At 44.1% G+C, this 24,445-nt stretch overlaps 1 long non-coding RNA gene across 1 annotated transcript in view; it reads right to left on the reverse strand.

Annotated features, from left to right (window-relative positions):
• LOC121068964 overlaps positions 1-24,445 on the reverse strand; it is a 64,585-nt gene that overhangs the window by 36,938 nt on the left and 3,202 nt on the right. The window lies entirely within an intron of this gene.

Here is a 24,445-nt window from a genome sequence, read left to right on the forward strand (position 1 = left end):
CCGCCCCTGCTTGCTCTTTCAAATTGTGATATATGAATATTTCCTGCTGATAGGAAAATGCCCATCTGTGGTGGACCTTTCACTGCAGCCCTCAAAACTCCCTGCAGTCACAGAGAGCAGAGATACAATAACCCATACATAGCACATGCCTAGCCCAAAGCTTCCACACAGTCACAGTTACTAATCACAGCCATTGATGCTAACAACAAATTTGTCCAAAGACTTCCAGTAATATGCTGGCATTGTTACAGCAAGCAGGTCATGCAACACTTGACAAATATTAATGCAGATTTCACCAGCCTCTCTTTACATAGGGTTATGAAAACCCAGCAGGGATGAAATGCTTCATGTATAGAGAGAGCTCTTCTAAGCCAAGAAGAGAGTCTACACGCTAGATTTGATTGCTCAACATCCCAAGCCCTTCTTTCAAATCACATTGCTTATGTTATCTGAGTGCACCTGGGGTGCAGAAATTCTCCCCACTCTGTGCCCTGGCATCCCTTTCCCCTGTGGTCAGAGAGTTGGGCTCCAATGCAAACAGGAACATCGTTATCCCTCCTGAGAGCACCATGCTCCTGGGAAGATGTGACATGGGAGGCATGCCTAAAACCTGCTGGACTCAGTGCCACAGGGAAAAGTGACTTACCTGGGCATCACAGGGACATGGCACCAAGAGCTGCCCAGAGGTGCAGAAACCTGAGCAGATCAACAGCACTGAGCAGCCGTCTCCAGTCCCCTGGAATTTGGACGTGGAGTACTGGCATTGGGTTCTGGGCCTTTAAAATTAATAATTTGGAAAACAAATATACAAATAGGGTTTTTTGTTGTTTTCTTGTTTGTTTTTGATTTTTTTTTTTTAATCAAGATACAAATTTTCCTTAGAACAGTTGCTTTGTTCTTTTATTATCTGTACATGAACTATTCAGGGCATTTGTTTAGGAACTGTAAAAATCTGTTTTCTATAAGCAGCTTGGCATTCTCTCTTTATTAGCTACAACAGTCATAGAGAAAACATTGTGCTATCAAAAAGAATCATTATTACTTCAACTTTATCACACCGGGTGATTACAACTGAGATAATTAGAAGCTAATTTGAGAGGAACCAAAGAGAAAGTGGAAGTGGAGCTAGAAGTTCATCAGAGTGTGTCTGTATTTAAATCATCCCTGGCTTTCTTGCTTACTGTCGAACAGCCCTTTAGAAAAGTTTGCTCCCGATCTTTACTAAAGAGCAAAAATGGGACACTGCACGCTTAGACATGAAACCACCAGCAAGAACCTCATGGGGAATGGGCAATGGGGGACCTTTTTTCAGCCCGATTTTGCATTAAGGACTGTTTGGAGACATATTTTTTTCCAGCATGACCTTCTCAGAAAATCCTCCTTGTGGGTTGGTGGTGGTTTTTTTTTTCTTTTTTTCCAGAATACCATATAACAGCTCAGCGTGTGAAATAAGCTATTACCAATAAAAGCATTTTTATGGCAGGATAAGGGAAATTTATGCTAGGGCTTTTGCTTGTTTGGCAATGTGGCTGAGAGAAGAACTACAATGGAAAAAACACATTTGCTACACCTGACAAGTATGTGAGGCAGCTCTTGGCTCCTGTCCGCTTCCTCTGATAGCATGTCAGAGGGTTTGGGTCTGTAGGAGCATGGGTGCCCTGTTCAGTGTGGCTGATCTGATCCCTTCCTTTTTGCCTGTCATCTCCCAGAGTCTGCCACCAGCGTAGCATTTTAATCAGACATCTTGGGTCTTCCCCCAAACACTGACCAAAACCCTTTGAAAGACAGGATGTCTTTGCTTCCACGCCAAGGAGACCTCAGCAGTTTTGCCTGGTGCACTTCCACAAGGCAGAAACCAGAGACCCTTCCCTTCCAGCCCCAGGAAGCCCACATCTCCAAACGAAAGCCCTCCTGTGCATGCCTGCTGTCTGCAGGCATTGCTGGATTTCACCAACTGCTCGACATGCATAAAGACAAAAGGAGCGAGGGCACGACCAGACACACAAGTGCTAGACACTTGGCAACTGCCCCATCTCTGTTTTCTTGCTTCCTGTTTAATAGGTCCTTCAGGGAAGTTTATTGCTGATCTATGCTAGAAAATTACTCATATAATTGAAACGTCAGTGTAATGTTGTTTGCCCAATATAACATTTTCTTCGGGAATTTCTGGATGCAATTATCCCTTGTGACTAATAAAAACAATGGCTTAATTGCAAATATATGGTTAGAAATGTCATTTTATGTGTAAATATAAAATACTTGTTGTCTCAGCCTTTCAGATCAAATGGACTGTCCTTCCTGTGAGCAGCCACAGGAATTCAAGGCACAAAAACATGGCAGCAATGACCCTGTCTCTTATTTTTTTTGATAAACAGTAAGCCTCCTCCATCGCCTGTCCCTTGGCTGGTTGCACCCCCTTTGCAGCCCTCTCCATCAGCTCCTTCTGGGCATCCAGACCTCAAGGCATCTTTAATCCACTGGCAACATAAGCACGGCACCAGCACAGAGGAGAGGGGTCCGACCACACCTCTGCCCTGCCTCAGTGACCATCTTTCATCTCCCCTCCACACAACGAGGAGGAGGGCCACAGCATGGCCACAGGAGCTGCTCAGCATCTGTCCCCCAGTGATGGACAACAACACCTCACAGAAAAAACACCATGTAAATTCTTGGTCAGGCCATTTTCAGTTTGTAAATTTGGGGATGAAATCAGTTTGATTTTATGTTTTCATGTATACATCCTCCAAATTCTACCTACATAGGGATGTAAAGACAAGAAGGAATCAGAGAGAAAATATTCGCTTTTGAATCCCTATAAAATCCCCATTTTCTCCTTTTTAAATAATTGTATTTTGTTAAAAAGAAGAAAACTGTTTTGCAGTCCCATTTTCTGAGAAATAAGAGCTACTGGCAAAACATGACTGAGGCTTAATAACATTCAAACTTGATACAATCCGAACAACTTCACTAGTAACCAACCATAAGGCATTAATAATTTCTTTTCAAAATAATTTTAAAAAACTAGCACTCAGACAATACCAGGAAGTGACCTAAAAATGGAAAGGTTGGGTACTCAGCCTTTAGCACTAAACATGATGGTCCTTAGCTCATAAAGTGAACAAATCATGTCCTTCTGTCCCAGACAACAAGAAAGAGGATTCAATATGAATAACATAACACTGTGCGCATGCATTGAAATGAATTCCCACATTATGTCATCAATAGGCTTATTTTTTATTATTAAAGAGTCGGAATATAATCCACTAATAGTAAAGATAGGGAAAAAGAAAAAAAAAAAGCCAGACCTCGAACTAAAATAAGTGTTTTAAGCTCCCTCCAGTCTGTGAGATCACTGGAGCCTACTCCTAAAGTGCAAAGATGTTCTCTCCTTATAACAAGCCAAGACACCACTGGACTACACTGGAATCAGAAAAAAAACTTGGATCCCAGTTCTTGTGCCCACACTTCCAAACGATTCCTCTCCTTACAATAGTGGAAAGCTGTCTCCTAGCTCTGGAGACCACAAAGCCAGAGGAAGCCCAGATTCACCCTGAAACTCTGCAGCTGATGCTTTTCCTTTAATTTATCATGCAGTGAATTCTCTTTGGGTTTTGAATGATTTACTACAAATACAGATTAACTGTACTGAAGCTGAAATCAACGTATTACCATGTATTGAAACAATTTTGGCTTTTCCCTAGTCTTCAGACAACATCACTGCAAGCATTGGCACCAGCCTCAGCATCAGCAGAATGCACATTTCGATATGTATCCTAAATTAAATATGTATGAGAGCCTGAGAACCACAATGACAATTACTGCACCTTGGAACGAGGCTTGGAATATTTCGTCTGGCAGAGTTCAAAAGACTTTTCAGCTGGGAGCAGCTGCAGCTCGGTTAGCACAAGAATGGATTGATTGCAATTCATAACTTGGAATATGGATTAATGCAATATTCATGGAAAGCTGCGTGTGCAGAGCTCCATATGCCCAGTGCAGATCTGAAAGCGCTTTGCTTCAGGAAAGAATCATGTCACCAGAAAGCATTTGCCCTCACTGCTTCCAAGTTAGGAAGGAAGTTATTTTCCTTGCTTAGATGGTACACAGGTTGTGGAGTCTCAGACTCCTTTCAACCCCTACACCAAAAGAAGGCTGGAACAGCCCTGGTGGTCCCTGAAGCAGGGTCTGTTGTTCGGCTGCCTCCTTATTTACACCCTGCAAATGACAGACTGCAAAATGCATTGGCTCTATCCTTAATGTCCTCACAGAACCTCTGAGGGTGCAGTCAGGATCAGATCTGGTGTCCGTATAGACAACAACGAGGACCCATGCACAGCCAACAGGGACTGTCAGTAGTAAAAAGGCCACCACACATCCAGCACACCCAACAGCATTATATAGTACTAACACTCAGGTGACTGAACATGCCATCGAGCACACTCAGGCAGCCTCAGGCAGAGGAGATGAATGTGAAGAGAGCAGGCAGACTGCAGGGCTCACAGTTTTCTATCAAAGGCTGAACAGACCATTGCAGCCTCCGCTACGCAGTATGCCAGGGAGAGGCCAGCCAAATTCACACACTTAGTTATTTGGCACCCATTTTCTTGGTGCTCTGATGCTATGGAAGATCTTAAAGTCAAGACTGAACAGTGTATTTGGCAAATCTCACCTGGGGAGGCAAAACATGGAAGACAAAAAGATCTGATGCCAAACCACTCTCCTCATTGGGTTCACATACATTCTTCACATGGCTTTGTTTCAAAGCACATCAGGAAAATATTAAAAACCAGGATTTATCCTAAATCACTGAATGGCTGAGGTGGGAAGGGACCTCTGGAGGCCATCTGGTCCAACCCCCTACTGGACCACCCAGAGCAGGGTGCCCAGGACCATGTCCAGGCGGCTTTTGGAGATCTCCAAGGAGTAGACCCCACAGCCTCTCTGGGCAGTCTGTGCCAGTGCTCCGTCATGCTCAGAGTAAAAATGAACCGATGAAAACAGCCTGGCTCCAACTTCTTTGCACCTTCCCTTCAGGTATTTGTATGCATTGATGAGATTCTCCCCTGAGCCTTCTCTTCTCCCAGCTCTCTCAGCCTCTCCTTACAGAAGAAATGCTCCAGTCCCTCCCTCATCTTTGTTTCCACCTTCGCTGGACTCCTTCCAGTAGCTCCATGCCTCTCTTGTGCTGGGAATCCCAGAACTGGACCCAGCACTCCAGCTGTGACCTCACCAGTGCTGAGTAGAAGGGAAGGATCACCTCCCTCGACCTGCTGGCAGCACTCCTCCTGATGCAGCCCAGAACACTCTTGGCCTTCTTTCCTGCAAGGGCACACTCACGGCATTTGTTCAACGTGGTGTCCACCAGGACCCCAGGTCCTTTTCCGGCAAGCTGCTTTCCAGCTAGTTGGCCCCCAGCCTGTACTATTGCATGGGGTTGTACCTCCCCAAGTGCAGCACTTTGCACTTCTTGCTGAACTTCATGAGGTTCCTGGATAAAAGACGCTTGCTGCACAAAGATGCTGCTGTCGGAATGAGTAACACTCATTTGCCCTGCAAATTTGGATCGTTGTGGTGGGTTTTATGCACAGAAATCATTCTCCTTCCAATGATCTGAAATGCTACAGCTGCTCTAATACATGAGACATAAATTTAAGGTTTAAAATAAATAATATGCTCCCAAAGAAGAATATGCTTCTGCAGGATGAACTTGCAAAAAAGTGAGTGCAATTACCTGAGTTTGAAATGAGCCAGGATACTGGAGTATGTCATAGGTTACCGTCACCCAGGGGAAATCACAATTAATTGTAGCAATTAGAAATGCCTCTGGGAGATAAGCTTCAAGCAGTCAACACCACCTCCCACTGCTCATCAGGGGCAAGCTGGTCTGCAGCACCTACAGCTCAACCAGTACCTGAGTGTGCCCAAACTGGGAATCCCAGCCCCTCTAAGAGACATTGGCCCAAGAAGACCTGAGCGAAGTAGCACAGCGAGAGGAGAAAAGAGTTAATTACAGCAGCAGGGAGACACCTAATGCACTTCCCAGACACATATTCGTGGGAAGACAGTTAAGCAAACCACAGCCTATTTGAAAACATGCCCGTAGTTCCCATAGTTTCCTTTCTGTCAAGAGGGTTGTGTTCAGCACACTTTCAAAGCCTGATTACAGGCATTATACCACCCAACTTGCAATCCCTTTTAATGACTTGACTTCCATTAACAATATTGTGGCTGTTATCTTTTCCCTGGGTAGGTTTTACAGGGTGCTTGGTGCACCTTTGCATCTTTCTCTGGTGTCATTTAATCTCTTCTTCCTTTTCTGTTATTTCTGTATTTTCTGATGAAGAGCTAACATACTGGTAGCACCCACTTGGTTCAGATAGGACTGTAATATCACATCCAAATTTCCAATAAAACCATAGCATAGCTCAGAGAAACAGAAGTGTGCTTAAAGCAGCTCGTGCAATTTGCTAGAAATCACCCCAGCTATCACACAGAGGAAGTTATAATTATTGCACGCTGTTATCTGACTTTTGAGAATTTGGAGGAGCGCTGCTAGAAGTGGAACAAAATCAGTGAAAGATCCCCTGCCAATTTCAGAGAGTCACCAGTGTTTGGGGTTGATGTTCCCTTTAAGTTATTTTCCAGAGAGTAAAAGTGGTTTGGGGGGAAAATAAATCTCAAATTCTAGGACTCCTCCTGCTTCTCCTCAGTGTTGAAGTGCTGTGCATTTGCAGCCTTCTTGGAATAGCAAAGCTTCAGCCAATTTTCATGTGGTGCTCCTGAAATCACACTTCGTGATATATGTTCTGCAACATCCCAGGCTGGTAGAGGTTGCGATGACTTGCTAGATCACTTTATTTTGCCCGCTACAACGACTAAATATTTTCCTCGCATCACGTTCTTTAAGGCATACTGAAATGATCTGGGATCTGGCAGACCTGATTTGAGGGGACAAAATGATCAGACCTGATGCTACACTGCATTCTGGTTTGTTCACCTTCTCATTCTTCACATGATATTGTTTCAAGGCTTTTTAAAAAAAAAAAAAATAGGGTCTCTCGTAGATCCATGGATAAAGAAGTGTTGTCTTGTCTTCTCAGGACTATTCTACAACTACAAGCACCATCTCATGTGGGAATGTTTCACCAATAAATAATCAAGCTTTCTAGAAGGAGGTCAAAGCCACCCTCCACAAAATGGAGGAATATTTAGCAGCAGTGGAAAAAACACTAGAGGCTACCAGGACATAAGGAGTGAGAACATCTGATCCCCATCTGCAACCACAGAGAGGGGAAAATCTGCATTTTCCTTAAGTACCTAAGCCCCTATTTGTCTATTACAAAGGAGGATGAAGAGCCTGTCTCTGTGGTACCAACACCCAACTCAGAAAGCAAAAGGTCACCAAAAAGCACCCTCACACGAGGCAAAGACCGACACAGCCTGAAGTGCTCTCTCGCTCTCTCTACCACCCAGAAATTCAGCCAAATGAAAAGCAAAGCCTTCCCTCCAGGAAAACCAAACAAAAGCCATGTGTCTTGAACCCTCATTGTGTCCAGACAGGCACAGGGAGTTTGCCAGAGCAAACAAGCTCCAGAGTCAAAGGATTTCCGCTGAGAGCACTCTGCAACTGGTCCTCCGAGGCCTGGCCCCGCGCTTCCCAGCCAGTTCCCACTGCCGAAGCTGCGGCAAGGAGGCCTCCCATTGCAATGACACATTTGACAGCTTTGCCAAGAGCACTTGGTGAGGTGCCAAAGAAAGAATCACTGCACTTTCCTGAAAGCAGCAAACACGCCGGGGAGGAATACTCGAAATGCTCCTTCTAGTAAACCTGGATGGCAAAGCACCCCTACAGGAAAATACCTAGGGTGACTCCCAAGGGAGAACGGGGAACTGGCTCTTCCTGGCTTCTCCCACTCCAGAGCTTGCCCACCCATTCTCAGTAATGTTTAAGGCATCTGCCTTGAAGAACAGCCATCTCTCTTTGTGCTCAGGCCCACTTTGAAGACGTTTTCACACTCTAAATTTAAAGCTAATTAATGCCCTGTGTTTGCCTTGCCTCAATTAGCAGCACTTCAGAGCCCCATTGCTCAGCACAGGGCTTTCACCAGGTCTCCTCATTACCCAAGGTAAAGCCCCAGTCCTGGCCCCAGGTGCTCCCACAGCGAGGAGAGCCACAGCCACCAGACTCTTGCAGCCCACGAGGAAAATCACCACGAGAAAGCTGGAGCTTTACAACTTACAGCCACTGGAGCACTTCTCATGGCCTGTAATGAAGGATGCCCTCCAGAGGCAGGATTTTAAGGGAGTTATGGAGCAAAGCAGGACAAACAGCCATACATATACGTGCGGGTGTGTGGAATGAGTGTGTGAAAAGTGTGCTTAGTAAGGCCTCCGCTATAGCTATCTGAGGCATCGCTCTACTTCTTAACTTGTATCTTGCGGGAAGGTTTTAATAGCATGACATAATCTAAGACATGTATTGACTCCATTTTTAAGACAGTTGACTTCTGTCTGGTTTACACAACACCCTCTGATTTTACACAAAGCATAATGGAAGGCTCTTCTTCCATCGCTTTTATGTGCCATATCCTTTCTTTCTGTTTCTTCTTTAAAACACATTGTTTTCTTTATTTAATGCAGGATTGTGCATCCAGAGCCTTGCAGATGGAATGCATAATTGAACATTATATTCCACTCTTGAGAGACACAACATAAAATTAATATTTGAACCATATTCTTGCTGATCCAGGGGAAGGGAGCAAAATAAAACAAAGAAAAATATTCTAAAGCAATTTGTGGCCTATCTACAGAATACTTTCCAGATATTAGCATAGTAAGAGAAAGACTTAATGTTAATAAAGAGGTTTTTAATTCACAAGCGGTGTTATACTGTGCTGGATTCCTTTGGGTAATTTTGCAGATAAGGAGTCGGCATGAACGGCGCTTGGGGGTGATGAAGAGAAAAGAGAGAGTGAGAAAAGGCCAGGTTTCAAGCAATTCTTCTTATCCCTATCCATCCCTCCCACCCTACCTCTCCCCAGAAACCTGGGCAGTGGGGAAATGTGAGCAAGAGACTGCTGGAGCTCAAACCACATAGCAGATGAGACCATAGCGGGGTCAGAGTTTCACAGCATGGAGGTCCTGGCTCTGTGAAAGGCATTTGAAATGCTTAGGACAAAAGATTATGAGTTACATTTGATGCAGTACTACTCTAAAGCCAAACAGAGGAGAGATAGGGGGGAAAAATGTATGAACTATAGTCAAGAGAGAATGAAGGTCAGGGGAAACAGAAAGGGGATGGCCATTACTAATCAGCTACTTCAGTCATTACCATAGGCATGAAACTAAGATACGAATTTGGAGTGAAAAGTGCTTCATATGGGGCTGCTTTGCCCTGGGACATTGGTGTGAACAAAGACATGTCAAGTCATTAAACTTTGAGCTGATGCCAGATAGTCTCAGATTGCAGAGTTTCTATTTGTGTCCAAAGCTGTTTCTAGAAGTAGAAATAATGAATTTGAACTTTATTATAGGAGCGCCGATGCTTGATCTTGATACCTACTGGCATCCAAAAACATCTGAGTTCTGTATAAGTATGTTTTGTGCATTGTTAGGGCTCTATTTTTCGTTTTCCCCAGACATTAAAGTTTTTCCTTGGTCAGAATGTTAGGTTCTGGTATTCATGGCTGCAGAAACACACCTCTAAAAGCATACAGTAGGCAAATGGCATTGGTCTGCTATTGTAAACATACAGCTTAAAATGGGGCAAAAATTTGCCCCCCCCCCCCCCCCCCTTTTTTTTTAACTGGGCTGACATCTCTGCACTCTGCACTTATCCGTTAATGGATAAGGAACAAAGAGAAGATGCATTATTTTATCATCAGAAATAGCTAAGGCACACAACCACAACCAGCAATTCTCAGAGTAATTAATACTAGGAAAGGTTTAAGGCAACAGGTACAACTACACCACCACCACCACATCTGCACTTCATATGTTTATTAGTCACCACTTGACATTAAAAGGTCTCATAATTGGCAAGGGTTCATTCCCTCTGATCTCATGACGTTTATAATCGGGAGGGCCACAGACACAACACGACCGATGTCTGCATCTCCCACACTCGCTTCTGCCTTGCAGAAGGCACGCACCGCGGTGCATAGAGCAGGCGTCCAAAAACGAAGACGGAGCCCCCGTCCCATCACGTCCAGGCACAGCAGGAGAGGAGGGCACGCAGGTGCCCCAGCGATTTGGCACGTGGACTTGCAGCCCACGGGCAGGGCTGGCCACACGCAGAGCCGCGGCGGGGACGGTGCAGTTGGTCACCGCCACCCCGCAGGGTGCCTCGCTCGCCCTGGCTGCCGCTGCCCCGGGAGGAAGCACCCTCTGTTGCGATGCCAGGGAAGTTCTGGCAAAGAACATTTCCAGAGAGCTGCACATTTGAGGAGGCACTTAAAAAGCCCAGACCTCTTTGTTTAAACTCCAATTGAAGACAGACCCATAAGCTCTGTATATTATTTATTAGTTATTGTCTCATTTAATCCCCTTTGGAAAGGCAACAATAGAGGTTTTAGTTATAGTTCTCTCTTTTTTTTTTCTTTTTTTTTTTTCCAAGCTAGTGATGTTATTCCTTCACTCAGAAACACAAAGCAGAGTGTACCGTACATTTAGCTACTACCACAGGCGGGTTACGCTGACCTACCGCATCTGTACCTTTCCTGACTCACAAGTGGTCACCATTAACCAGAGCATCACTTGAGAACTGAGTGCTTTGCCCAAATATCTGAGCTCAATATCTGGATCCTTGCCCTCAAGCAGAAGTGATATGATCTCCCACGAAGAGCCTGAGCCAAGCCAACTTGATATTCTCACCTCATGGCCAGCCTATGGGTGAGAACCAGGAGAAGAAAGGAGCACTTCTCAAAGGAAAGCTAAAACTCATTGCCAACCTAAGCATGGTCCAGTCATGCTCTCACTGAGGAGCACCAAAACTGCCACTGATGTCAGAGATATGCCTGGTTTACCAATGACAGACAGGAGGACACCTCCGATTTTCACTATCATACTTTAAAAAGCAAGATCAAAATGAAACAACAACAACAACAAATGCCACTACTCTCTCATGCTAGATGAAAGCCTATTAAACAAGCAGGAAAATCAGCAGACTTCCACTGTCCCTTCCGCACACTGGAGCAAACTGTCAGACACACGGGCTAGTTTACCCACATCTGCTGACATTTTTGTTTAGAAGAGACATTTGTTTTGAGGGCAGAGGTGAGTAAAAGTCAGACTGCACCCTGAAATCCGATTTTACTCCTTTAATGGTGGGCTTGGGCATCTGGAGTGTGTATGCGCAACAGCCAGCCTTCAGTTCAGCTTGTAAAATCTTTTTGTGGGGGGTAGAGATTTTCCCAGTATTTTTCATGTTAGAATAAATTAACTTAAGTGTGCATGGAAGGTAGGAATACATATGACTGAAATGAAAAGTCAGGCTAAAAATAGCACTAAACCAATTGCGTTGTTCATAGTGAGGGAAAGGAAACCTGGGGGGAAAAAAAGAAATATATTTAACAGCTGTCTCAACATAATGTCAGATTTATTCAAGATTTCTAAAATGGTCTTTGACAAGCCTTGACTCATTGTGTAGAGCTGGAAAGGGTATTGAGGGTGGACTATTTCTTGTGATTTATAAGAGACCACTGTGACTAGTTTGAAAAACCTGCATACAAGTGCAGTAAATTAAAACAGAAGCCTACATAAGACGTGTACCTTACAGACAAAAGGCTTAAAGCATTCTTCAGTCTGAATCACTAGCGTGTGGTTTGCAAAGGGAAATCAGTTTCAACAATTTCTGCTAGCTGAATATGTTTTCTCCGATATTTAGAACCAGTTTCCTCCATTAGCACATTCTGGAAATTATAATCTAAAATCACGCAGCTGTACCAGGCTTTCAAAGGCACTGCACTTGGACTCCATATCAGAAACTGCAGAAGTTTTCAGTGGCTCATTAACACCGGATCACGTAGTTTCATTTACTGAAAAGCTCAAATGGCACATACAGCAGCCTCTACATGAGCACAACTTAAAAAGTACTAAAGCTTGCGTGTACAGAGGAGTGGAAAATGAAACCATGTGCATTTGATCAAAGATGGACGTGTTGGCCTTCCCCTTAGCTCCTAGAGATAATTGCACAAATTTTCATATAAAATTCGAACATTACCTAATCCATCAACAGAACCTTGTACAGACTGTACCATAAAGAAAACACTCCAGACATCTCTTCACTGGAAGCAATCGGAAAGCAAAAACCCCGCAGCTAGAGGTGCTCTGCATAAGAAGTGTATTAGTTTCACAGATCGAAGAGAAGTCAGATTGTGATCTTCTTTAAAACCCTGTTTTTCCCTCTCCCTCCAGGCAGATACTTGCTCACATTCCCCTGCAGAGTCCAAGAAATTACTGCGGGGAGGTTCTCACTGGCTCCCACAGCCCTCTCCCAGCCCTGCGAGTAAATCAATACAGGCAGCCCCTTTGACTGCTACCGCAGGTCTTCAGAGGTACGTGATCCTCACCAAGCAGCTTTGGAAAGCCATAATATGCAGCTTCAGAGGCTCTAGAATGGGTTTGGATGGCCAGTATGGCTGGACAAGCAGAAGGGCCACTTCTCCTGGGAAGCAGAAGACAGAACTGATGGAGATGACAGACAGCCCTGTCCTGAAATCCTTAGGAATGAGTCGTCATCTAGGGTATGCCAGAACTAGCTAAGGTGCGGTAGGTGCTTTACTTCCCATTGCATTTTCACACATCAACTTACCTATCAGCTGATTATTTGTGTAACACTCACTTCAAACCACATATTGGAATTCTGGACCCAACAATCTACCATGACAGATACTGCCTTGACTACATAGAGGACCTGCAGCCTCTCTGTCACCATGCAAATTTTGGGACAGTAGACAAGCAGACCTCCCATAAACTTCTACACATAGTGTTAACACCTTTTTTCAGTGATGGGGCTTTATTAGCTGGTGTTTGCAGAGGAATGACCAGGAACAGACTAGCTGATAGTCTTAATGAAGGCCTGAGATCACAGCAGACTGGCAGCTCTTCTCTATGTAACACTGTAGTTAATACATTTTGCATAATACAGTCAGGAAGGTGTAGGTGATGACAAAGGACTGGCTCTTCATCATCTCCTTTTACACAGAGTATAACCAAAACACCACATTTTGGCCACTATCTCCGTGATGTGGCTATTACACTAGGAATTAAGTATTTTCTTGAGTGCACCTGCTCCAATTTGCCTCACACAACTACAGCCAACAAGATTTCTGTATTAAACCTTGGGCATAAAGGTTCCTGCTCAGTATTAAGTATCTATGGCTCCTCCTTTATTCCACAGCAACTATCCAAGATAGCATTGCCAAGTTGACTGTCTATAGCAACTTCCCCCTTCCTTCTGTGTCAGCTAAAATAAAGGAGCCTGATTTTGAATTCACAGACATTCCCATATAAACCTAGCTTCCAGTCAGTGCAGAAGACTTGCTGTAAGATATTATAATCAGATGCAAATATCTTTTATCTGCCGGACATCCTACAGGCTGCTCTGAAATGATGGGCCAGTTATCACAGCACTGTGCTCTTCCTGGGCTGAACGAGAATGGTTAAGATGAGATCTCATCAATCACTCCAACTCGTATTGCTCATGCAGGGAGAATTATTATGGAGAAACCCAGGCTTACAGTAACTGAACAGATAGGTTCCAAAAATATGGGATGTTCTTGCAATGGAAACACTAATGAATTACAGGAGAACACATGCCACTTAATTAACCTCCTGATTTTCTTTGAATCATTGCAAGGACAAACACACAAGTCTTAAAATAAAAATTAAAAAAGGAAAAAAGGGAAAAAATGTAAACAGTAACACAGCTCTGTTCTCTATATTTCACGCAAGCTGTAGAGCTTCCTTCTATACCAGCACACCTTCCTGCCTCACCATGCAATTCCAGGGCCCAGGATTGCTGCAGGAGACAGAGGGTGCTTGGTAGGAAAGTTGGTTACACCGCTTACAGGCAGATGTCTCTGCACTTTTGCACAAATACATATTTCCCCCCCTAAATAAAAGAGAAACTATTGCAGAGATGCACTGTGATAAAGATAAGCGTTCTTCTTCTCTGGCTGAGTAAAATGGGAAGAAAACAACTTCTGCATTCAACCTGTCCTGTGTGTGTGCATGCACACGATCAGAACATGTATATGCACACACAGAGCACACACATACACTGATACGTTCATACACAGGGGAACAGTTAAACATAGGAATTATTGCAAGTATATCCATGCACATGCACACAGACAAAAGCTTGGCTTTCCAGTAAAGCTTGAGCAATTCAGTGTAATAAAAAAGGGCTCCTCGCAGCAAAGCGCTTAACCAATGGCAGACTGTGTCCAAAGGGTGCCATTACCCCAGGGAGCCGGGGGATTTGGCTGGAGCATGCAGTATGAACAAATGGCCTGAAGATTTGTTAGGGGAAGGACTGGATTCAGCACAGTCAGGGGGCTTCATCTCCTCTGAAACCCTATATATTTCATCCCCAGAGTAGACGAAACTGCAGTGTTTTTCCATACTTTAAAAGTTATTTTTTTATATATTTTTTTTTATTATTTTTTTGAGAGGAATCCAATTTCTGAAAACATTTGTGTCCTCCCAGTATTTTGAGAGTCAAATTCTCCTCTTAGGCCCACTGGAGAAGAAGAAAGGAAAAAAAAAATAAAAGAAAAAAGAAAAAATACCTAACACGTTTCATTTGAATTTATTTTCATTACTAATTCTGTTCTTGTACTGGCAATGGAAAATTGAAAAACCTAATCAGACACCACTTGCTATTCTAGATGCCCACTAGGGATAAATGATGGCTCTGACATTGGCTACCTTCTGGAAATCATCTTTTCACTTTCCCCTAGAACCCATAATTTGAAGTATTTGCAACTCCTCTTGTCTTGAAGCAAATATAATATTTACAGCATGTTTTCTATTCTGGGAGCTCAGAATTCCTCCTTGACTCCAGCTCATACATCACTTCTGTGTCGAACTCTGACCTCATCTCTATTTGCATTCCCTACTCTGATGGAGCAGCTATTTCTGATTACAGACTGGCAAAATAAATCATAGAAAATTGGAATTTCAAGGAAAAAGAACATTTCATGTTTCGTCATGTTGTTGTTATGAGACAGGCAGGCTTTTTTGTGTTTGATTGTTTTATTTTTACCAGGGGATGCTCAGTGCTATGCTTTATGTGCTCTCAGAATACAAGTCTGTGTACTCATGGTGCTCCAAAACCTCAAAAACCACAGTCAATTATAATGCTCAAGAATGGTGACTCTAGATTTCTGAGAACCAGTTTCTCCTAAGGTACTGCTGGCTGGAACTGCCCCGTGCAGCCATCCTCCCTGTGGCCTTAAAAACGCACAGAATCACAGAACGGCTGAGGTGGGGAGGGAGGGACCCCTGGTCCAACCCCCCGACCAAGTGGGACCACCTAGAGCCAGTTGCCCAGGGCCACGTCCAGACAGCTTCTGAACTGAGCATTTGCTTGATATCCCGCTCAACAGGATGAACCATTCTTGAGCTTAGAGAAGGCGATCCTTGGAAAAATTACCAGCTCTCCTGGACCCCTCTTCTCTCTAGGACTGTCTCCCACGGGGTTCTTCCAAGTAAGGCCCTGAACAGGCCAAAGTCTTCTTTCCTGAAGCCCAGGATTGTGTTCTTGCTATTTGCTTTGTTACCTCCTCAGGATTCTGAACTCCTCCACCTCTGGGTCACCGCAGCCAAAGCTGCCCCTGACCTTCACACCCTTAAACAGTTCTTCTTGTTTGTAAACATGAGGCCCAGCAGAGCATCTCCTCTCACTAACTCCTTCATCAGGTTTTATATTATCATCAAAAACAAAAACAAAACTAGAAGCAGGGCACAAACAATGCAGGAGGCCTTGTCAACCATCCAGCAGACATCAGGGTGGCTGAAGTCTCCCACAGGAACCAGGGCTTGTGCATGTGAGGCTCCTTCCAGCCATCTGAGAGCCTCAGCTACTTCTTGTTGATCAGAGGGTCATAGTTAAAAATATTATTTACTTCACACTAGCTTATAGCCTGTAACATTTCCATAAGTGTTTTTATGTGATTTTTTTTTTTTTTTTTACCACAATACAAGAGAAATAGAACATAATGGAGAATACTTTATCTGTGCATAGTCAAGCCCATTTTCTTTCTTTCAGGTAACTCCATCTGTGGGACTAGCAACTTGTAAAGGACACCCAACAATTAAGAATATACTGTACTGAAATCAGTATAAGAGTATTGACTTATACCTTCAAAAGCAGTGCTTGATTTATGGATGCCTGGTTTGAAGGTATTTTGAGCTTAAGCTTCCAGCCACCACATGAGGACCACAGTGTGTAAAGTCCCCTCCGTAAAAGGAATTCATTTGTAAGTACAAAATGGCATCACCCACAATGAACTGCCAACCTATGGAAGAGAATAAGTTTTGAAAAGTCAGTCCTGATCTGGTGCCCATGGATGGGAAAAAGCTGTTTCTTGTTAATGCCCCAGCCATTCTATCACAAGAAGTCAGTCTCTTTTTTGATTTATGTAAATCTAAACCAAAAAGTAACATACAGCTACATGTTTATATCACCTCCAAGTCAAGTCTGAACAAAAGGGTAATGAAACTGATGAATATCAAAGAAATAACTGATGCGCTGCCTCTTCTCACCATCTGCGATACCAACAGCATGATATTGCAGCAAGTGACCCAGAATCGAACATATGTTATGGTGTTAATGCTCCTAAAGTAGTTCCTAAAAACAGACCTGTGTAGAGAGATGCATCCACTCCTTCCTTATGAAATATGTACTCCATACACAAAAGCTAAAGTATGATTAAAAATTGTGATTTGTAAGCAGCAGGGTGATAACTTCCCTCATAGGCAGAATATACAGTGTACTAAAATAGCACAGCTAAGGGTTTTTGTTTTACCTGTGAACATTTGTCCAGCCAAAACAGAGCTTTGCCTAGACTGATAACAGTGCTGAATGTGCCCCCATGCTGGGCTAAATAATAAGGTAAGTTCCAGAGCTCAGTACTGCAGGAGACTCAAAGGGCCTTGAGGATGGGTATTAGTGAATTGACTCTAACAATGCCCCTCTGGGGCAAGCAGATTTTCATAAGCCCCTTTAATAGAAAACAAAACAGAGAGATGCAATGATTTCTTCAAAATCACACTGAATTAAACAAAGTTGAAGACAGAATCCAGATTTTTTCCAGCCATGTGTCTCCCACAGAGCCACCCTTCAACTTTCCCAGAACAAAGCAAGTTAAAGAGGGAGCATACGCATACCCTGCTATAAAGCAGAGAAAAGTAGCTGGGATTTGCCACCATTAAATCAGTGAGATCTCATCTGCTTAATATATGAGGCAACATAAGAAGAGAAACCTCAATTAACTGTTCAATAGTCATTCTCCACAATCACATTGTCAAAGGAAAATCTTCTGATTGATCACAATATAAGTATTCATGGGCATACTGCAGATACAGTTAATAATATTAATAAGTCTTCTATAACTATAAATAGGTCAGAGATGCCAGATGCTTTTCTCCCTTCTTCACAAACTCGAAAGGTCTAGCAAAAATCTGAATTCAGAGACACATCCCAAAAATAACAGCAGGCGTTTCAAATATGTGGATAACTCCTATGGCTATAGGCACAGCTGCGTGTTGCACAGCATTACAGAATTAAAGCTGTTACCTGCACACATTTAAGTGCATGGCCATTAATGACACAGGCCATCTAGGAAGGATTAAGGATTAGTTATCATTTCAACCCAATGAAAGAAGATCTATATTTCTCTTTTAGACACGTAATTCACAGGAGAATCGTGCTTGCCAACACTCTGAAAAAATAATCTCAGAATTCTTGCAAACCCACTGTGTTATGATTTCATCTCATGAAATACAACACCTTTACATTAAACCTCATAAAACTAAATCCTGCTGGATCTCTTCCAGGCCCAGAGAATAAACAGCTATATCAGTGATGCCTAGAACAGTAAAATCTGGCCCACTGTCATATGGCATGTTCCCATTTACAGAGGGGAGCAGGTCTGCAAACAGCTAATTCACTTTGCTATTACAAAATCCTCACATATAATGAATTTCTCACATAATTGGTCTAAGGAATACTTCAAGGGAAAAAAAGAATGCTTTGAACACCAAAATGCATATTTATTTCTCCTAGTTGTTTTTTTTACCTAGTCCCTGCCTTCCCCCTAATGAAATACGTAGTGCAGCCCCGCTCTGGTTTCAGGCGAGCCGAAGTGAGTTCAGTTGTGGCTGGAACCCTGGGAGATAGCAAAGGGTGGAAATCTGTTGTCAAAACAGTTCAAGAGCACAGATGAGTACGTCCGATGAGATTATTTTTTAAAGCCCAATTATTTTGGCTTCGCAGTCTGAAGAGCTAAATGGATTCCTTTCGGTCTTGCCCGTCCCACCCAGAGCATGAGTAAGGATATTAAAATAACCAGCACAAGTGCACTGGGTGTCACGGCTCCAGTGCAAAAGCCATTCTGGGGAACACACAACCAAATACCAGTCAAATGTTCTCCATACATAGCATGTGGCCAAAGAACAAAAGCAATTTTCTGATTGAATTAGGCTCTTCCCCACTCTCCACATAGAAGTGCGTTTCAATCCCCAAACCTGGGCAGCCCAGACATGGGAACTGCAGCTCCAGATGCAGATACGCACATCTCACACATTCCTGGAGTCTCCCAGATCACTTAGTGGGCTAATTACACCTCAGGCGAACCGCAACGAGATAATCTTTGGGGCCGAAGCACACGCTGCGCAGCGGCCGAGCCAAGGCTAACATTACCCGATACCACGCCTCATCCTAAGATTCCCTTCCTCACTTTTTCCATGTGGGTCGGAGCACGCCAGTTTTTAGTAGCCAAGGCTGGAAAGCAATATTTCTATAGTAAAAGGAGGAGGAAGGGGGGAGAGAAAAAAAAATAATGCAAAAAGCAAAGCAAACTGCCTTGAACCTTCCTGCCTGTGCTCGGGGGCCGGGGGAGGTTAATGGCGCTGTAAAGCACCCGTGGCCTGGCCGGTGACACAAAGCAGAGGGAGGAATCGCTGAGCTGAGGCCCCCGGCGGGCAAGAGCTGCCGAGGAGGGGACAAAGGTTTCCTGGGAACTGTCAGTGAGTCCTTTCTGACGGAGGCAGAAGAGAAATGTCCCTATTAAGCCGGGCGGTGGGATGATGTAACAGCAGGGCAAGGCCGCTGACCCTGCCGCCGGGAATGATTAGGACAGGATGTGGGCCTGGAGCGTGGCTAACAGGGCCTGCATCCCCTGTGTGTGACATCTCCACCACCCGGGGGGAGGCTCGGGGGGCATTGCTGGCCCTTCCCTGCAGTGGGGAAGGCTGATGCCCCAAGGACAGCTCTCCTTGGGTCTGGGGGCATCCCAGACCTGGGGGCATTTGCTCCCCACCAGCAAAGGGACTTCTGTCAGAAAACGCTCTGGGGGTGCTGGGCAGGGAGGGTCTCGGTGTGCACTGGTGCTCTGGGCTAGGAGGAAGGATCAGCAGCTGTCTGCACCACAGAGGATGCCCTAACTCAGACTGGCTGGTGACCCAACCCCAGAATCAGCTGCTTTTATTAACCAGACACCCTGAATAGCCATGCAGTACAGTGCCAGCTGAAACATGACCACAGAGGCATATTGCCCTTAGAGAAAGAAAGGAAAAAAAGAACAAAGCACAGATGGCAGAAATCCAATTTAAAGAGGAACTCCGACCTGACCTAGTATTACCATTCTTATGGTTTTATTCCGATATTTGAAGCATCGTTTTAAATACAACTTGTGCCAAACCAAATTAATACAGATTTGTTTCAGCTTTGTTCACCTTTTTCCAGCGTGGACATTTTCAAGCTCGAAAATGTAACTATAAAGTAGCTAAGAATACATGTGTGTAAACCAAGGTACCTGTATTTTCAGTGTTTATAGCATTGCTCTAAACAAGGTAATTTCAGCATTTGCTCACAGATGTAAACATTAATTCTAACCTGCCCCTAATATACTCTCTGCTGCAACTCCACTTACAGGGAATATACAAACCACGTTTGCCCTGAAACCTTACGGGCAAAAAAATATTAAACAAGTAAACCAGAGAATTACATTCTCACTTTTTTCCCCAGACATGAATCTTAACTCTCCCTAGGGGCATTCAATCAAACCAGCTACACACTGTTTGGGAACATGGGCTGCAAGTTACAGCTTCCCTCAAAACTAGCACGGTTTCAACCAGACCGGAAAACCAAGCATCGACTTGGATCCCAAGGTCAGATCCTCTGGCTAGCTTTAATTCACTGTCAAATTTCAGCCTGCAGCACTTTTATATCACACAAAAACATGAATTTATGAATAAAGGTTTAGAAGAAAAAAAAAAAAAACTGGCAAATAAGATTTCTGTCTAGTAAAGCTGCTGCTCTAGCATATTGCAATTCCTCAAGAAGGAAATTAAGATAATGAGGTAGGAGAAAAGCACAACACTTGTATCATGTTTGTTTACGAGAGGCACTTGGGAAACACACAGGTCATCAAAGGAAGCTTATACTGAGCAGCCCAGCACTTCCAAATGAGTAAGCAACCCTCATCCCCAGAAAGAGGAGATGAAGCAAGCTCAGCTGGCTGGCCACATCAGAAGGCACATGGGTAAAGCACAGCAAGAAAAGTGTAGTCATGCCATGCCAGTCAAGTCCAGAGCTTTGTCTGCCTCAGCTCATGAAAAAAAAAAAATTTAATTGTGAGGAATCCAGCTCCAGCCATTCTTGTCCCATCTCTAAAAGCTGATCCCAGGCAGCATAAGCATTTGGGAACAGTTTGCAGAATAGCAAAGGGTGGGCACACAGCCTCCCCCATATCTCCCTGATGGAGGCACAACACTCTCCTGGGGCATCCTCTCATTAGTTTTAGTGATATGAAGCACAGTGCTTGGAAGGTTTTCCTTTTTCCCCAATATCTACTTCATGCCTCCCTTGCTGCACATTTGCTGCACATGAACAGCTCCGCTCACTCGTGCAGATGTGCCCCTTTGGCCAGGAGCAGGATTTCTACCTCTGCAAGACCAGGAAAAGCTTTGGGGTGGGACAGCGGTCCCTTCTGCAGGCAGAAAAGCCGAGCCATGGTCCCAGGTACTGTGGTTTGTGTTTTAGCTTATGAACTATTTGGGCAGTCATCAGGGCTCAGCACTCTACTGGCTGCATTTGGGCAGAGGAAAGATGAGATATAGATTAGTCACATGGACAACTTAGAGCTAAGAATATTGAAAATAAACCCAACAGAAACAAAATAATAGGTAAAATACATTAAAAATAATAATAATAAATGAATGTACCAGGTGGTTCTAAAACTTAATTCTACCTAAGTTACCTGTATGCCTCTGCATGTACTGAGAAAGAAACGATACACGTGGGGAAGAAGAGTGTGTTTAAAATGCATTTCAGATGGCTTTTTCTACAAGCTTCTTCAAGTTTACGTTTCTTTATTAAGTTCAGAAAGATTTGTCCTCTGCAAGGAGAAGAGCAGAGGAAAGAAGAAATAGGAGATGATGACCAGAAGTCTGAATGTATTCCTTGCTGGTGACTACCTGCTAAGTGACTGTTGTTGATTTTTCAACAACTTCTGAACTTTCTGAAAACTACTGATATCTTAAGCCATTTCACCCAAACAGCTCCTGTGTCAGCTTCTTCAGAACTGGCCTTGAACACTTGGATTTATTTTTTTTTTAAATATATGGAAACACCAACTTTATAGTCTGCAAATATACTTTAATTACCCATGTATGCGCCTACTGGACTGATGATTTAAATCACTTTGTAATTTAACTACAATTCAACACAGACTAATTTGTTGTTTTCATCATGGTGTCCAACTGATCTAATTGCTTCATTGCTTTATTTTAAATTGGGTTTAATAATATTTTTAATTAGCATAGCTTTGGGCAACAGCCCTTCTTGATTTTACTCATTTAAGAATGTTTTATTACAAGTTATTATTTAAAAATTATTTCTCTGGACAACTAATACGTGCCCAAACCTTGAGGCCATTAAACTAACTGCAAACCTGACTGTTTCCCTAAATGGAACTGGTTCTGAAAATGAGTTTCTATGCCTGCCTCACTCCCACACTGATTTGTAGTTGCTTTCTCTGGCAGAGAGATGTCTTTCTCCTCCATGCACCTGCAGCACTACGAGAGCCCCCAGCACACGGACCAACGCCAGAGCTCAATATGTGTCCACGGGGCAGGCAGAGATCAGCAAAAAGTCAACCCACACCTGGCACACACCACTGAGTTTGAAGGTTGGTCTGGTGCTAAAATGCCCGCACACCAGCACCCACGGGTGCTCTCCGAGCAGGGGATGGAGACAAGCACCTGCCTAGCATGGAGCTGCTCAACCTAGGATGCAGATGACTGAAGGCTGCCTAAGTCCTGATTTGGGAAGTGCAGTTTGGAGCTAGACCCCTCGTGACTGGCAACAGCAGCAAAACTCTGCTGGGGACAATAAGGGCAGTATTCCTGCCCCGTGCCACCCTTCCCATGGGGAATTGATGATTTTCCCTTCTTCCCTCCTGCAGCACCCATCCCCTACCTGGAGCCCAAGCCCTTTGGCACACGCTCTCTCTCTCTCTCTGTACGGCTCACGCAGTGGGGCCCCGCTCTCTGCCAAAGGTGCTAGCTACTGCCAGGCTGCAGGAGGACGGGGGCGGAAAAACAACGGGAGGATGAAAGGAAAGGTATATTACATTATAGCTTTTTAAATATAATACACTAGGAACACCAGGTACCACGCAATTGTTGTCCTCTAGGGTATGGTCTCTGCTATCTTTAATTGTCATCCAGCACTTAGATTATATAGATAATAAAGGGAACGGTAACCACAAACAGACCTTCTGCATGAGTAAAAATGCTCACCATGACAAAAACTGTAGCCAGATATAGATGTACGTCAGATAAATCTGAACGATCATAACTTGCTAAAGCACTAGCATACAAATAAACCCAGATTTATATATGTGTGTGTGTGTAGTACAGCACCCAAGTATCTTTATTTACCATTTAATATAAGATGAGGAAAGTAGCATGCAACATTATCAAATATTATTCCAATCCTCTGTTTTTTTAATGTTCCTGTGGAAAACATTCCAAATTGGAAAAACTTGCCCGAAGATTTTAAGATAAACGTGAGGAAACTATTGAGGGAATGACCACTAAAATAAAGATAGAAACGCTAGGAAACTTGCCGTGACTTGGTTTTGTTTCCATTTGAAAGCAATCAGCCTCAGCCTGATCCTTACCCTTCGTGACATCAAACCCTGATTAAACGCGGTCTAGAGTTTCAGTCCCCGAGCGTGGCGGTGCTGGAGAGGAGTGGCAGGCAGAAACACGGCGTGCTGAAGATCGATGCCTGGTGTCACCGGGCAAAGAAAAAACTACGTGGTGTGCACAAGCGCCACCACGAGGTTCTTCTTTCATATTCTAAAATATTATTTCCCCCTACAACCCCCTGCACAGCAACCTGTGCCCCTCGGGCACACACCCAGCACCCTGCGGGCGAGCTGCTCACTTACACCAAGCATTGCCTGCTGCCCCTTCAGGGAGCATTGCACATGGGAAGCAAAACAGGCTAGATTATTATTTTATTTTTTTTTGTTTAGGGTTCCTCTCAGAAGAGGGTGTGAGGGGGGAAGATGTATCTACGGCACAAGCATGTTTTGACAATGGAGCTTTGAAATGCTGCAGTAACAGAAAACAAGGCTACTGCCCAGTCCCGGATCTGGAAAATGTTAAATTCCACCTTATCAACCACCTAAACAGGCAGCAGGGATCTGCTGCCGACCTGCCTCCCATCAGAACCTGTGCAACCCTATTTCCCTGCCCCCCCAAAACAATCGTGAGATTCAAGTAATAATAATAATCTGATAGTGGGACGCTAGAGACCCCTTTTAAAGGTAAGCAGACATTTTCATCAGATTTTTTCTCATCATGGGGAGAAAGCCAGTTTTGTCCTCACCACTGCCCTTTCATGGGTTGATGAAAATGAGCTAAAAAGCCACAGTTTTTCCACTCCTCTACAACACTACTAACCAAAGGGTAATTGCTCAAGCCCCAAGTTTGTGCTTACAGAGCCACTGAGGTCAGGGTCTCACCAAGCTGCTTGGCTGGACTACCCCAGCAGCAAGCTGCAGTGGCTCGTGGTGGCTCTGGACACCCCTTGGAGGGGAAAGCAGCACCCAGGTGCTTGGCAAACATGGGTGCTTCTTGCTAGCTAGGGCTTGGCTGCCCTCCGTGGGTGCACATCCACCCTGCTCACCCATCTTGGTGGGAA

Source organism: Cygnus olor, chromosome 4, assembly GCF_009769625.2.
Source record: "Cygnus olor isolate bCygOlo1 chromosome 4, bCygOlo1.pri.v2, whole genome shotgun sequence".
NCBI lineage: Eukaryota > Metazoa > Chordata > Aves > Anseriformes > Anatidae > Cygnus > Cygnus olor.